This window comes from Pyrgilauda ruficollis, unplaced genomic scaffold (assembly GCF_017590135.1).
Source record: "Pyrgilauda ruficollis isolate IOZ18807 unplaced genomic scaffold, ASM1759013v1 scaffold11, whole genome shotgun sequence".
NCBI lineage: Eukaryota > Metazoa > Chordata > Aves > Passeriformes > Passeridae > Pyrgilauda > Pyrgilauda ruficollis.
In genome coordinates, this window is record NW_024509210.1 from 11,817,416 (window position 1) to 11,834,076 (window position 16,661).

The window sequence follows — 16,661 nt, forward strand, 5'->3', positions numbered from 1 at the left end:
CCGCGACCGGCCTGAGTGCTGCTCGCGGCGCCGGGGGACGCCCGTCCGCTTTCCCTCCGGGACCCGTGCCCTGCCCGCTCGGCGGGGCCTCCTTGCGTCAGGTGAGGTGGCGGAGGAGGAGGGCAGCGCGGTGCTGGCGGCCCGGCCCGGTCCGGCTCGGAGGGCGGCGGGGCTGAGCGAGCGGCGCTGGCGGGGCCGGGGGAAGTTGTGCCGGCCGGGAGTGATGGTCACGGGTGGGGGCGGTCTGTGAGGGGCGTCCGGAGCGTGGGAGGAGGCTTGGGGACCGGGCCGGACCGGGGCGGGCGGTGTGGAGGGCGCTGCCCCCCGCCCCGGAGCCACCTGTGCGGCCGGGGGACCCCGCCGGAGCCCACTCCCGGGGACCCGTGCCCCAGCACGGTGCTCCGTTGCCGGCCGTGCCCGGGGCCGAAGGTTTCGCAGCCTTTTGCCGCTGCTTTTGTCGGATGCTGGGCCCCCAATACGCGGCTGGGAGAGGCAGCCCCTGCCTCATCGCGGCTGCCGCCCCTCGGAGCCCCCTGTGCTCCGGCCGCCGGCGGGGAGCGGGGTCCTGGGCCGGAGCTGCGCTCCCGGCCTCACTCCAGCTTTGTTTATCCCACGGCGTCGTGTTGCTGGCGGCGGGGTTGCTGAGTACGGCGGGACCGGCGCCCGAGTGGTCGGCGTGCACCGGGGCAGGGGATGCTCCTGTCCCCGTGGCGAGGCTGCGGCTGCACTGCCCGTGCTGCACACGCTGCTCCCTGGGGGCTGCGCTCAGGGCAGGCCAACCGTGGGTACAGTTGTGGTATTGTAAAGACACAACAAAATTACATAGAGAAAGCTAATGGAATGTGAGGAATCGTTCCTGTAGTATTTCTCATCATATTTTAGTTGTTAAAACATTTTTACAGAGGTAAAGTGATAAATAAAAGCATGAGACATCCCTGTTTGCTTATGCAAGAGTAAGTAAACTGTGTTGCCTGAATTAGACCTCTGAATTCAGCCACAAGTTAAGCTACTCCACACTGGGATCCTTCATGACCAATTTTGCCAAAGAAGTATTCAGAGTTGTTAATTGTATGTGCATTTCTCATTAGGAAATGTAACTTTGTCCTTTGTGGCAAAGGTAAGCTAGAAACTTCTGATGGTTTGTTCAGGTTATGTGCAGTCAATTATCTGTGATAATTGGGCTGGGAAGTTTTGGATGATGGCGGTATGAAGGGACACATCATGTACAAAAACACCAAAAGAGCCAGAAAAAATTAGAAGCTTAGCATCAGCCTCAAGAGTTCATTGGCCTGGGTGCCTACACATGCTGACATTGCCCATGTGAGCTGGCTCGGCACCTGGACGGTGATCCCAAAGAACTGCTGTAGAACTGCTGTAGATCCCTGTAGAACTGCTGCACAAAGACACCTGAGGCGCTCTGTCCACAGTGGATTTGTGTAGTATTTCTTCTTTTGGCTTCTCAGTGCAGCTGTTTTCATGGCACTGAGATCACTGATCTGCTGACAGAATGGACATAGTAAGACATTTTAGTTTGTTCTTCACCCTGCACAAAAGTGATTGTGGTGTGTTGAGATTGTTGATTCTAAAACCAGCCAGACTCCAGTAGACCAGATTTGAGCTAGTGGAAAATCTGTATACTTAAGTCTGGCAACCAGCATAAAATGGTTTAAACTTTCTGCTGTCAGCAGTTGTGAACAAGTACATATCTCTTACAGTTATTATCTTGTTCAGTTGCTGCTTCTTAAATTTTTCTTCCTTATCCTAAATTCCTGTCTTTGTTCTTCCCTTTTAGTTTTTGTTCTCCCCTAAGCACATGGTAGTGTTTTCCTTGTTGCTTCTTGAACAAGGTTTTGTAATGGGTCTTCTCTTCTTCTGTTTCAGTATTTCTTCATTCTTTGTAAAACTGTGTTTTTGCATGTATATATGAACTATGAAGAACTGGAATTTTCAAAAAAAGGTACAGCTCAGAATGAGCTGTAAAGCAAGGACACAGCAGGAGTAGTGGTACATCTGTCCATATCAAATTTTTTGCTCCAGTTGCAGAAATTACTTTTGCTCTTGGGTATGGGTTCTCAGAATGGAGATGTCAGAATGGAGAGTGGGGGGCAATCTGGCAGCAAAATGAGATTGTGATAGAGAAAAATTGAGAGTCCATGTTTTGAGGTATGGTGTAATATGTGTGATTGTTTATCAGGATGTGAGCGTGTGCCCAGACAAGCTGGGTCTTCCAGCAGCATCTAGTAGTGCAGTGATAGTGGGATCTGCTGCATGGATTTTGCATAAAGCATGTTTCACTGTTGTGCTTAACCTTCAGTCTGATCTGCATCAGAATTCATGTAGGGGCCTGGTAAAAATAGCTTGAGCCTACTTTTGTATTTACATTTGTAATTCCATGGGTTTTTTTTTTTAAAAAAAAATGGGGGAAGGGGAAACAACCAAATGCAGCCAAGATTTCGATGTGTCCTGAACCACACAGGAGCCTATCTCCCCATCACTGAGCCTTGTTTCAGAGGACTGAATGACTGTCTCAGATCTCTCTGAGGTATATCTGGAGTATGTGGGGATTCTCTAAGCAGAGCTGCACAGATAAGATAATCCATTTCATTTTAATTGGCAGAGTTGTTTACACATGATCTCTTGCTCATTTTCCTGTTTTAAAGGAATGCATATCCATCCCTGATTACAGCTCGGGTCAAAATCCCTTAGCACTCGTAGCAAATCTCCTTTAATTGGTCTCATTTAGCTCTCATAAGGTTGTGTTTTAGTTCTCGCTCTTCCGAATCCTTTTCCCCAATCTGTAATGTAATTTATTACAGGATATTTTATAGACAAGGGAGCAGCCTCTGGCTGTCAGCAGCCTTTGCAGTGTATCACATTTCCAGCTCAACAGGCAGCTGCAGTGGAGTTTGTGGGTGTAAGGCAGTGACGCTGCAGCAGCAGCACACAGACAGTCAGTGGTGGCGGCACTGGGCATGAGTGCAGGGTTTGTCCTGGATTCTGGAGATAATTGGGATGAATGCTCCTGTTTGCTCTCTCTGCTTCTCTAGTCTTATTCTTGCTTTGCTGATGCAGGGGTCTTTGAGTTCAATTTTTTCCTTTCTAGCTGTCTTTCCAATCTCTGTTTCAAGGCAAATACATCCAAGTTACTGTTGTTTTCTGATGACAGGCTTTGAGCAGCACAGGAGTGGTGAAAGGCAAGTACTGGGAGCGTATTTTTAGAAGGCCCAAAGCAGCATTAGCTGTCTTTGGAAAATTCCCTGTGACTTTGCTGAACACAGTTGCTTTGGTTAATTGAACAGAATGCAAGGAGGTGATGCTCTGTATTTCATTATGCCTGTGCTGAGGCACTTCACCTCTGGCCTGTAACAGCACAGTCTGCAGGCACCATGCGCTGTGCAGCTCCTGCCTGATCGCTGGGTCTTCTGACATCAGCTCTAAAATTCTCCGTCTGGGTTTTTTTCTTTTTTTGAGCTGTACCCTCTGCTTTTACGCTGGCAATTTTCCCACTACAGTAAAATCAGAAAGGACCATGTGCCTCTGCTTCAGCTGCTGGCGATGGCAGACTGTATGGTGCATCACTGAAGGTACAGACAGACGTTTTGCTTTGCTAATCCTGCTCTGGAAGCATGAATCTCCAGTAGAGCTGTGGAGCACAGTTATATCTTAAATCACCACTGAAAGATTTAGTGGAGTGGACAGATCAGAGCCCTACCTGTTCTTCCTTTGAAGGTCTTTGTCCTCTGACAGTTGCTGTTTGGGGACTGTTTTTCAATATACACCCATATCCTGAAAGGAAATTGTATAGATCACTAGACTCAATCCATATGTGCTCTGTTAAAAATGCAGTACAACTCTAGACATGAGTGATGAATTAATCTTCTGCACCAGGAAGATAACCTCCATCACATTCTTGCCTGCTCTAATATTTTTTAGTAAGCTAACTGATTTAGCAGTGAATGTGAGGGTTTTGGTAAGATTGTAAGTGCAGTTTGGACCTTCTCAAAATATTTGTGGCTTATGCTGGGCCGTGTAACAAGATCTGTTTTCACAAAAGTGGGATTTGCTGTTTGCTTATTTTCTGAAGCTGCCCAAACTCTTTAAACAAGGAGAAGGGATGGGCATACGCTCTCTCTATATAGACTCAGCCTGCTTTTAAATTTGTCAAGGAAAATAAATAGTCAAAAAAAAAAAAATAAAAAAAAGGACAGCTTCATGCAGCAATTGCTTATGTACTAGCAACACCAAAGTGTTTGGAAATACCTGTCTCTTCCAAAAGTGTTTGTAGCTGTGTTTAACCACAACGGTTCTTCCTGCTGGGGTTGTAGATGTGGAGTATCAACAGTACTTGCAGCTCTTCTCTGAAATGTTACCACCTTAACTTAGTCTGTGATAGTGCCCTCTTCTTTCCGTTAAGTGAACTTTATATTTGTCATTAAGTACAAATTAATAAGTTTTGCATTAAAAGTAACAGCAGTCAGATACCAGCGTTCATATTTTTTTCTCCAAAATCAAAGGAGGTAGAAGAAGGAGGGAAACATTTTGCCCTTTGCTCTGTGTACAGGGCTTGTGCAGGTCCTAGTGCTGGTAGTCCCTGTGCTTTGGGTGTCTCACTCTGCACTTAACATCTACAGCATATTGTCACGTTTTGAGTATGGAATGGAAGTGAGGGAGTGTGGGATACCGTTGTACTGCTTTAGCACTGATCTGTTTTCTCTCAATACTGTAGTGCATTATTCTGATTTTTTTCCCCCTTTTTAGAAATACCTCCATTAGTAGAAAAGATTGTCCAGGGCATTCTCTGTAAAGCAAGAGACAGCAGAGTCTGTCCCCTCCTCTCTTCCCTGCCCATGCCAGTACAGTAGCTCACAAGAGGAGGATGCCTCCTCAGGGAGGGTTTCCATGGTGGGGGAGAGAGTAGGTCATAAAGCTGCATGTGTTAGATGGCACACCAGCAAGTCATAGCCCTCTCCAGAGACAGGGATCACTGCTGATTTTATTTATTGATGTATGTTTTTTCTCTGTATTCAGCTGTTGGATTGGGAGCTGGCTTGGCATAACTGATGGAAGAGGGAAGGAGTAAAGAGGGACAGCAAAATGACAATTTTATCCCTACTTAATCTCTTTTTGCAGTTCTGGTCTGCCATCTGGTCAGTCTCTTTGAAAGCATACAACCCTGTCCTTACTCTTCCCTTTGTTTCTTCAGTCTCTTACATCCTTCAGTTCTATGTTAGGGGCTCTCCAAGAATATCACACTCCTCTGAGTGGTCTGTGTTGGGAGGCTCCTGTGTCAGGACCATTAGATTAGCTGATGGAGCAACTTGTTTCCCTTTGATCGTATTTGGTTCTACAGTTCCAGATGATTCCATTAGCCTAATATTTTATTGGTCTTTAAGCTTGTCTCTAATTAATGCTAATTTGCTTGGCAGTACTTCTGAAGTAAAATCAGAGCTTGCACGTGGGTTTTTAGAGCTCTTCAACAGATCTTAACTCTTACATTTTCAATCACTTTGCTATTAATTCCTCAAAGGAAACAGTGGAACTATAGGCCTTAGCTGTTCTACATTGTGAGTAGTTGAGCTCAATTTAGAAAAGCAGAGAAACTTGAGATTTACTTCAGAAAGGTTAGAAGAACCACAGAACATTTACGAATGTCTATTTTTGTTTTAAGAACCTCTTACTGAATGACTTTGCGTTAGCTCTTCAGCCCTTACTGGTGCTTTGAATGGAAATGGAAAATTTTGTATCACAAAGGGCTTTTAAAGCAGTCAGATCTGGCATCTCTTGGATGATGGGAGTTGGACTCATCTGATTCCATGTGAAAATATAGTATGTAAATACAGCTCAAGTGTCCACATCTGAGCTGGGCACTGTAAGTTCCCTTTGTGTTAAGGGTATGTTAGGGCACTGTTCATTTCTAAATCTACCCTCAAGTAGATGTCCACATTTACTGAGGTGAATCACTTGCTGGAAGTTCTTTTTTGCTTTTCCACTGAATATATTAAAAACTGAGAACGTCACTCCAGATGTAGAGAATGTCAGCAGGATAAGTATCTGAGCAGAAGCTGAGTTGAACACTTTTCAGAGTGACAACTAACTTGTTTGTAATCCTGGACTGCTTTTCAGTGTAGTATTTTTTTTTTTAATATCATCAGTATTAATTATGTAAATTTGTCTCTTCTGATCTTAACTACCTTTCTCATATTTAGTACATTTTTTAGTACATTTTTCTTTTTAAGCTCATGCTGATATGGAGATTCTGTGCCACTCACACTTTATTCTGAAAGCTTTTGCAAGTGGTAACTGTTATGGCTTGTTCTGCAGCTGTTGATTGTCTTTGCCCTTGCCTCTGTGGTTAAGTTGTTCAACAGCCAGGATTCCATTGTAAGTGGTAACCAGGACCTTACTGTGCTCCTGGACAGCCATCCTGTCGCAGAGAAGTCAGACCACAGCATGGGTGGGTCTTTGATTCAAAATCTAGCTGCAGAGATTGTAGTTGACTTAAGTGAGGAGAATGTTAAAGTGTCAGATACTGCCCAGTGATTTTTTTCTTTAAAGAGACCAGTTTCTCTCCTGCATAGTCTGGGTTTTGCACTGCTGGAAGCTTAACCTTGACCAAATGGTGAGGTCAGGTTTGGAGTGGCCCAACACAGTGGCACATAGCATGACTGAGATGAACAGTGTAATTTCACAGCAAGTTGAGTATCTCTTAATATTTAACAGCCCAAGATGAACAAGGAGCACAGCAAGACTGGGAATTCTTGTGCAATTTAATAAAAGGCAGAAATTTCAATGGAGAAAAGTTTGGTGTTTTGCCTGACCCCTTAAAATGTCATCCTCTTGAATCTCTCATCACCCATGTTTTGTTTGTGTTTATTTTCTGGACATCACCTATGTGTAGGTCAGTTTCAAGTATAGAGATGTCTTTGAAGTGGCATCCTTTGTCTCAGCAATGGAGCTACAGAACTGAAGTCATCATCACCTAACTGCTGGAAAACTGGTTGTCCTCCGTTTATTGAGGGCTGCAGAGGTATTAAAAAGAGCAGACAGAAACTAGTGTAGGTATTGCATCGGTCAACACAGAGTGTCTGTATGTGAGGGCTGCTGCAGCTCCCTGTTTCATCAGCTGTGTGAATCCACTTTCCGGAGAAGGATGTGAACTATTGTGGTGTTAAACCTGCCTTTTCAGTGGGGTAAAGTGGGATCCTGGCCCAGTCCAGCAGTTGTGAGGAGGCAAATTCATTTCAGCACTGAAGCCTGGCATAAATTGCTAGTCTCCATGTCTGATCTATTGTCCAGAACAGCTCTGAAACATTCAGCTTTCCCCTGCCCCCCATTTTGGTTACAAATAATGTATTTAATTTGTTGTAATTTCTTTGTTTTTATTTTTTAATTAAATGTTCTGGATTCACTCAGTGATACTGAAGCTCAAAATGCATGTGCTTTACTTATGGCTGAGTCATAATCATCTTCCTCATAAGCAGAGATCTGTCACTGTCTCCTGATTTAGTTTTGTCTGGAGACTTCTGTCCATATCCTTCCTTTATGTTCCTTTTTCTGATCTGGTCCTTTTTCTGATTCTATTGTATCAAAGCTTGATGTGAATGAGCCTACTTTCCTGAGTCAAGGCTACCATGAAAACGTGCTGTTATCATGTGCTGGCATCTATATTTTAGTATCCTGTAACTGTGCATGGAACAGGGTGTGTTTCCATGGCCCAAGTCCACATAAACATGCAAACACAAAGTTTTCTGCAGGAAGACTTGCTTTGCCTCAAACAAAATATTGATGTTTGCCTTTCCCAGCAAATCTTATAAATACAAATTCCTCACTAACCATGCGGATGCTGCAGTGCCTGTGGTAGCAGGCAGAGCCTGAAAGTTCTTTTTGGTCTTGCGTTGTGTATGTGGGCAGGTTAAGAGCAAACTGGTGTTCAGGGATTGTCATAATTGCAGTTGGTGTTGAGCATAAGGTTTCTCTGGGATTGTTAACTCTTGCATGTAGTACAGCTATGGTATAATTATTTTTATGTTAGTCCTAGCATTTTCCTATTGCTAAATGAAAACAGGGTGAAGATGCCCTTTGAACATACTCCTCTTGGTTGCATTTAGACTGATGCTACTGCTGAGGAGTGCAATCCAGTCCTGTAGTGGCCCTTCTCTGTATTGGTGCAAGAAGTCAGCAAGGAGGATCAGGAAACTCATGTGGAAATTAAAATAACAGAACAAAACAAACATCATTTTTTGCTATGTTATCATTCTCCACAAGGGACAGAAACCCAGTCAGGCTCAAATGCTCTTGCAGTGGCACACCACAGAGTACCTTGAGGATAAGATGAATTGATGGCATGCCGGGGCAGCTGTCTTTGGGGGAGAGGAGTGACCACCTAAGACATGCCAGATGGTCACCTCAGTACAGTTTCACGTGGTGTAAGCTGAAGAGGAGTCTTGTGCTACTTCTCTCTGCATCAGTCATGCAAAGTTTTTAAATCTGGGTTAACTAACAGTGGTCATGAGAAACTCTGAAACAAGCAGCAGGATAAGAGCCACTGCATGCCGAGGAGACTGAGAGCCAGTAACTGCAGTCCTTTATTGCTGCCTGTTCTTTTCCACTTCTAATTGGATACTGGATTCATTTTTATTTTGCTGATTTCTTGTAAGGGGTATGATTGAAGAAGTAATAGCAATAGTAGTTTCTGATGAAAATGGGTCCTGAGGAAAAGCAAAGTAGACATTTTGATCAAGGTGCAGACCAGCCCTGAGTTCACAGGTTCTGCACTTTTTTTTTTTTTTTTTTTTTAATCTACTCCAAGACTTCTGAGCTTCTCTGATGAGCAGTGCTGTATTATCTTTATGGTCCTGTGCAATTTACCAGAACAACATGACATGTTATGTTAGAAAACTGGTTATGTTTCTATGGAATTAATCTTGGGCTTGGTTTTTTCCATATTTTGTTGGGAAAAGAAAAAAAAAAAATGAAAAAAAACCCCAACCCAAAAACAAACAAAAAAACCAACCAAACAATAGGAATGTTTCTGTGTTTTCCTCAGTATTTTTTTCTAGCACCCTTGCACAGACAGTTTGTCCCATGATACTATTCTGGACAGATCTTTGAGGACTGAAATTGCTGGGAGTGCTCAGGCCCCTTCCCCTTCCTGCAATTATATCTTCCTGAAATGCATCCTGTGCAAGGGTGAAGATCAGCTCCGTGCAGTGCTGGGAGACAGGGCAGTGGAAATTGATACAGTGTCTGCACTGGAAGCCAGGCTTTTCTTGAAGGGTATGTCTGTGAACTCTTTGGTCTTAAACTATACTGAGGAATTCTAAAAATGAAGAAAGAATAAAAATACAGCCAAACACATCTTCATACAGCTCTAGGGTGTAAACCACAAATGCAAGATTCTGGTTTTTCCTGTCACTAGGCTTTATCTGGAGAGAGCATTTGGTGGGGATACAGATGTTATTTGGACTTCATGGGTTAGTGATTTAGAAACCTCATGTTTGATCTTCTGGGATGGGGTGCGTCACACTAAGCTTGAAAATGAGCCTTGAGAGCGCTGCTCATTTTGTTCTGTCTTTGCAACTCTTTCACACTGGTGTTACACAGTCTCTGCTAGCTGCTCTCTGTTGAGATACTGTAACTTTTCCTGGGGCTCTATTGAGCTCCATCCTCCTTTGCAGTCATGACCTTTTACCACGAGTGTCTTCCAGTGTAGCCGTGAAACTGCTGACACAGCTGGGGAAGTGGTTGCAATGCGTGAGCACAAATGCCAGGACTTTCATGACAGCCAGAATAACATGAGGGAGCTCTCAGCCAAATGAAATATTGAAACCTTGTATGCACAGACATTAGGTTATAACGCTCAAGTCTTAAAATTTAAATTTCACAGAATTAATTATCCTTAGGTAATAGAAAATCATTTTAGAAAATCTTACCTAGCTTGATTCCATCTGTCTTGAAGGAAAAGAAAGGAGATGCAGGAAGAAATGTGGGTTGGGGGGGGTTTTTTCGTGTAAAGTTATGGGAACAAGCTGGCTACTGCAGTGAAATCATCCTGTGAATGTGAGGAGACTTCTTATCCCTTTTTTCTGCTTGTAAGGCTGGCTTCACTGAGACTACAGAAATCAATGTGGAATACAAGAAAAAAGGACAAATTAGTTTGGACTAATACTGATCTGAATCTAACTTTGAGTTGGTAATACTGGTGCAGAACACTCGGTGTCCTATCACTGTCACCCAAGATGATCTTAAACAGTGATGAGAAAGTGTCACACAAAAATTCTTAGAAATGTTGGTTAATTATTGCTGGGTTTGGAAATGACAAATTCTAGGAAGCAGTCCTTGAGAGCAGTGAGTGCAATACTTTTTCCCCTGTTACAGTTGCTCAGAGATATTGTCTCTCTCCTGGGGAGCAAGTTAAACAATGCATTTTTTTGGCTTGGCAAGCTTCTTGCACGAGGTCAGCATTGCCATTACACTGCTAGTCCAGCATAGTCATGCTTTGAATGTACTAGGTGCAGAGGTTGTACATGATTACTGACTTTTTTGAGTGGTACAATATTAAATATTCATCTTGAGGCCTTTTATTCATTGGCAGTGCCAAGTGCTGTAAAAATTCTGTGCCTGTCTAATGTAGCTCATATTGGGCATAACTAATCACTGCTATGGTTTAAAACCTTTGGTGTATAGTGCATCTGAGAGCAGGTAGCTATAAGACTGGGCAGAGGAATCCTCTTTCTTTTCCTTCTTCAGTAAAAGCTCTTTCTTAATATAAAGGTCCAGTTGCTACTATTTCTTGTATAATGTGCAAAGCACAGCAGTATGTGGGCAGCAAACTAGTGCAAAGTGTTCTCCTGTCTAGCGTTTCATTGTTCTTTCTGCCTGAGGCTTTGCAACCTTGGTCTTTTTTTAGTTAAAATCTTTAAACAATGGATTATCTGTTTTCTCAGGCTTTAGAGGATTTGATGTAGCAGTCACCCTTAGGCATTTGGCTCAAGATTACAGCAATAAATACGTTCATCAGAGCCCCCTGGCCCTTCCAAGAGCCAGGCAGTCATAAGATTATCTCTACCATATTCATCTACTTCTAACTCCAGTGAAGTGTGTCACCCTGTTAATAATTCGAGTTAAGTCCTGTTCTTCCTGAGCATTTGCACTCAGATGGTTTGTAAGAAAAGGGGAGGCTGTGTGTGTGAGGTTGAGAACACCAGCAGTAGGCAGACTTCGTTCTTGCTGTGATGTTGGCTTTTACAGCATTACCAATTTGTACTTTCCAGGAGAGCAGGAACCTTTTCCAGGAGAGCAGAAAAGAAGGAAAGCCAGCTTTACTTCTTTTCCCCCAAGGTCCAGCGATCTGAAAATTTCATATGACTTTAAAAATTTGACATTGGAATGTAATTTTAATCAATATTGACATTTCTGATCTTTGTGTGCCAGCTGCTGTTCTTCTGAATGATTCTGGGACTGGAGGGCCCTGTGCCAGAGATTACAAACCAGTTGCCACCCAGCTGTGATACCTGACGTGGCAGTTTCTGTAAGAGTGCTTCCTGATTGCACTGTTTAAAGAGCCGACTATGATGTTTTTCTTCTGTTACTATGAGAACTAAGGTAGTTTACAGATATTGGTCATTCTGCTGTGTTGCTTTGGAGAATGATATCAGCTGTCAGAAGGAGACCCAAAAGTCAGTTTCAGTAAAAAACTACATTTTCTAAAGGAGTTTATTTCTGGGTAGAAGAGCTGTTTGTTGTGTGCCTTTGCATGGGGAGCGCTTTACACAGTGGGACTTCTAAAGAGAAGCTTTATCTCAGGAAAATTCAGTTTCCAAAAGAGAAGCATTAGGTAGGGAATTGACAGATGGCCAGAGAGGACGGGCAAGTTGGCATGAGGAATGTGAGAAGGTTAGATGGACGAGATGGGTTTTGGAGGAGAAAGGAAGATGAAGTAGCTAAGATGCAGATAGGAGAAGTAGATACAAAGCTTTGTACCATTTTCCTGGAATGTAGGTCTCTGAATCTGAAGACCTGGCTGTCAGAGAATACCTAAAACCTTTTGTCAATGCTGCTTCAGTTCTGTAGTTCTTCCACCCTGAGAACAACCACCTATATTTGATATAACTTCCAGTTAGCTCAAGATGCCCCTGGCTTATCAGATGATTGCTCAGCCTGTGTGATACCAGTGGGATACTTGTGTAGTGGAGTTTGTCATTCAGGATTTTGCTTTAATGTGGGAGTTGTAGACAGGAGGAGGGACACACGTAGAGGCATGTGTTATGGATGTACACTGCCACATTCAGAAGGTGCTGAGGACACACATAGGATAGAACATATCAGAATTAATTTTGTTTGAGCAACTGTAGTATGTCCCTCTTAAATAAAACAAGTTCTAACTTGCGTGAATCATGAAAATATAGTGGAAAATTTTAATTTTTCAAAACATGTTCATTTAATTCTACCATCTATATGTGCTTTATTGTAATTACTGTAAGGAAGAGAGCATGCTACAGACTGAGGGTTATTTTCTATCTTCTGGTATTAATTGACCTTTTGGAATCCAACAGTGTGAGTGATCTCGTCATTAGGCCTATCAGAGACATTCTTTAATATTTTGAAAACTGTTGAATCATCTGGAATTGTTCTTCTAATAAATGGAGAGATTTTTGACCCAAGTAAAACCCTGATGGCTAACATCAGGGAGATAATATTAGATCTCTTTAGCAATACTTAGATATCCATCCATGTTTTCAAATTGTCAATACAAGAAAAGCTGAAATCAAGTAAAAGTACCTTTGAAGATGGATAGCAAGATATTTAATCTATTTCAGGGACACCATTAATTGCAAGAGATGAATTAATGGCTATGTGAGACTTTTTAACAGGGGAGAGGGTCACATGGTTCCTGTCCAGCTTTTCAGATGATGGAGAGGAAGCCAGCCAGCACACTGATGAGGTTTGGCTTTTGCTGCTCTAAGTAGTTCTGGCCAGATCAGGACAGAAGATCCAGTTCATGACACTGAAAAGTTTAAGAAAATGCTTTACTTAGCTGTTCTAATAGTTTGTAGTGGATGAAGCGATCAAATTACTTTATTGGAATCTCAAGTGGGTTGTTAATTGTATTTCTTTTTTTCTGTCACTTAGTTGAGTAATCTCAATTTTTATGTGTTGTTTGGCTGCTTTTTCTATGTGCTACCTCAGATTTTTATAAAACAACATAATGAGGACACCAGCTGCTTCAAACTTGACATTTTGCAGGTAGGAATCATATATAAAGGCAAGTTCAAAAGAGCAGCGCTCCAGTGAATGGCTAATTCATACAGCTGTTCCAACCATCAAGGGAGGCATGAATCTTTCTGGTATACCACAGCTGTGCTGACATGCTCAGAAAGATGTGTATTTGTCATCATTCCTTGTGCTAATGGTATTGCTGGTCCTGTTGTTCCTAGGCCTGGGTGTTGAGCTGTGAGGAAGGTGCTCTGAGCTCTGCCCTTCAAGCTTTAGTGCAGGGGCACATAAAGGGTAATCCTGCTGTTGAGAAACAGGCAGAGAATGTGCAGTGCATGCATTGTCAGTGTCTTTCATACTGATTGCATCGTCTTTATGAATTACTCTGATTGCAGAGTCATTTCTATTTGTGAAATTGTTTCTCTGTAAAAAAGATCTTGTAAAAGGGATATTGAGGATTTTTTGTTTGAAGTAGTGGCTTAGTTAGAGATACCTTGCTGTCGTCAGAAAGGGAAACTGTCAATTATACTGGGAAATTACAAATTCAGTTCTGGCCAAAGGAAATATATTCCACTCAGTACACGAATTAATATGTGGAATGTATTGCTACAGTACATCATTGAGGTTAAAAAGGTGTAGGGTCAAAAGCAATCTGATATTTATATGTCAGTTATGTAGGCAAATCCTGCAAATGAAAACACTTTTTAAGGTCTTCTGGACAGCTTCCTTGAGCTCAAGATATCCATAAGTATAAAGAATAATAAGAAGGACTACTTTTTCTTATTCCTATTTTGCAAATTTGTCTTTAAGGCTTTCTTCTGCTAGTCTTTGAAATATCTGGAGCTGGATAGTACATGTTGTAGGAACTGATGTGAATGAGTTTTAGGCCAAATTCAGAATGAGTTTCTTATGTCCTGTATTTTTCAAGTGTTTTGAATAGCTATGATTCTTGTCAGGTCACAAAGCAATTACAAATATCCCATTTAAAACACGGTGTTAAATTCAGATTATTACACTGGTAATAATGCATTCTGTATTGCAGATTAACACTAAAAGTAAATGCAGAGTTTTGACAGAATTGAGAAAAAATGTAGTTCAAGGGGAGGTGGTTTCCCCCCCTGTTGTTTTTTTTTTTTTTTTTGTGATATGGTCAAGAACTCTAATATAGAGTCTACAGAGAGTAGACCTAGTTGTTATTTGGATGGATCAGGCAAGGGCACATCTTCAACTTATTCTCCCACCATGTTCAATTTAAACCAAGCCCACTGTTAGCTCATTTTAGACAGAAGTCTATGTGCTGTTGTGTTTGTCTAAACCTTTGTCCTTGTTGAGAAACTGAGGAGTGGTTACAGGCCTGTGCCAGTGCTCAACCCTTGCTCCACAGAGTGTGACTTCTAAGTCAGCTTCTGTGCTGGTCACAAATACAAAAGTATTTCCAAGCAGTTGCTGCCTCTCCTAAATGATTAGGCTTCTCTTTGGGTTTGTTTTTTTGTTTGTTTGTTTTTGTTTGTTTTGTTTTGGTGTTTTTTTTGTTTTTTTTGTTTGTTTTTTTTTTTTTTTTTGGACAAAAAGGTAATATTCAGATCCTGACTGGTTTATTTGACACAGTTTAAAAAAAAATAATTTGCTTTGTGTATTTGGAAACTACAGTTTATGAACAGGAGGTCACATCTGTAGTTGAAGGTCAAATTACTGGTACTGTATATGGGAGTTGTTTGTTATCCATTCAGTCATCAAGTGCCAGTAAATTAATGACACCAGTGTGCCACCATTATAGCGTATTATCTTTTGGCTGTATAAAACCAGGATGTTGCTTCTATTGTCAGCAATAGAGGATCTGAAAAGAAGCTGTTTAAACAATACAGCCATTATAGTTTTGGGCATTTTTTTGCATTTTTGTGTCTGGCTTATGCTTTTTCACCTTTATGCTGGAGTTTTTTGGCTTGAGCTCTGTACCCTTTTTTGTTGTGATGTCAGATACTGGCCTCTCAGGCATGACTGACCTGATGTGCTATCACAGTTTATAAATAGCCCTAGAAAATTAGGGTGTACTCCCAGTAAGGGCTGAGCTCTATGTTGGAATTGCAGTGGTGGACCAGGAGTGGCTTGGTAAGGTGTGCTGCTGCCAGGAACTGAGGTGTGTTGGGATGGGTTCGTGGTCTCAGCCTTGGAATAGTAGATACAGGAGTGGGAAAGCCTAAAATGGGATGAGTGCATTTAACTGATGTTTTCTAGTTTTTGGCTTTCCTTACTTAAAAATTCATTCAGTGTATGTTGATTAATTTAGATTCTTTTCTACCTCCTTGACTTGTATTATTACAAAGTCCCAGTGGTTTGACATATTAAAAGACTTTTGTATACAGACTGCTGGAAGAACACAGTGCAAACAGGGAAAAGAGAAGCCTTTTCGTAGAAGGGTTCAAACAGAATACAATTAGATGCCAAAGGCACCTTTGTTTAACAGCTGTTACTTAGGAATGATGTTTTTTATTATTATCCACTGGAGAAAAATTAATGCTATTGAGAAGTTACTATTTTGTATAGATATGTGATATTTTATGTCTCTCCTGTTTTTAGCAGATTTTGCACAGTGCTTTATTGCCATCTATGTTTTCTTGTCCCACTATTTCCCTTCATATCCTGTTTTGCCTTCACAATGCTGAAGTCAAAATATATACTGCTAAAACTAGAGATTTTCTATATTTTTTTTATCTTGAAGAATAAATTTGTGGTTGGAATTGTTTTCATCCAAGCTTGAAATTCTTTCTGCTTTCCTACAATTTCTTGGATACTACAGTTGAGAGGATATTGGCCATGTATTAGTGCATATGTGGAAGTGAAAGTCAAAAGCCGGTATTTTCTTTCCTTCTGTTTTTTAAGACAGAAACTAAATATAGTGAATGTTAAACAGATGGCTATGCTGTCGCATAATAAATATTTAAAGAAAATTAAATTATGTCCTGCCTGCTCACTGACGACAGTTCTAGCCCCCATAGTAACAGCAGTAATAATAATAGGAGGATTTACAGTGTATTTATTTTTTAATTCTCAAAGTGAGCTACCTAGCAAGGTCATTTGAGGAGATATTTTTTAATGTGGGAGAGATAAGTGATGTCCTTGAGGTCATCCAGCATGTCAGTGTCTCTTGAAAGAGCATGCAGTGTCCCCTTGACTTCCAGACAGTATGTTTCCATTTTAAACCATGCTGATTTGCAAATACTTACTCGAGTACTTCCTAAAGAACTTCGGGCTTTGATGTGTTTTTTTTCCTTAATTCCAACCTAATTGTTCATAAATGTTAAGTTGCCAAGAGGAGATAATAAAACCAGGCTTGCATTCCTGTCCAGTGTACTTGAGCAAAAACCTCTGCACTGTAGGTCCTCCTGAGAGTTTTGTTGTGAAGAGACAGTGGTGGATGCCAGAGAGATGACGAAGACTTAGCTGAA

At 41.7% G+C, this 16,661-nt stretch overlaps 1 protein-coding gene across 5 annotated transcripts in view; it reads left to right on the forward strand.

Moving 5' to 3' along the window:
* NDST2 (N-deacetylase and N-sulfotransferase 2) overlaps positions 1–16,661 on the forward strand; it is a 126,023-nt gene continuing 109,362 nt past the window's right edge. For all 5 annotated transcript variants that reach the window (XM_041476165.1, XM_041476185.1, XM_041476175.1 and 2 more), the window contains exon 1: positions 1–101. The gene's annotated coding sequence lies outside the window, so the exon portion shown is untranslated. The remainder of the gene's footprint in view (positions 102–16,661) is intronic.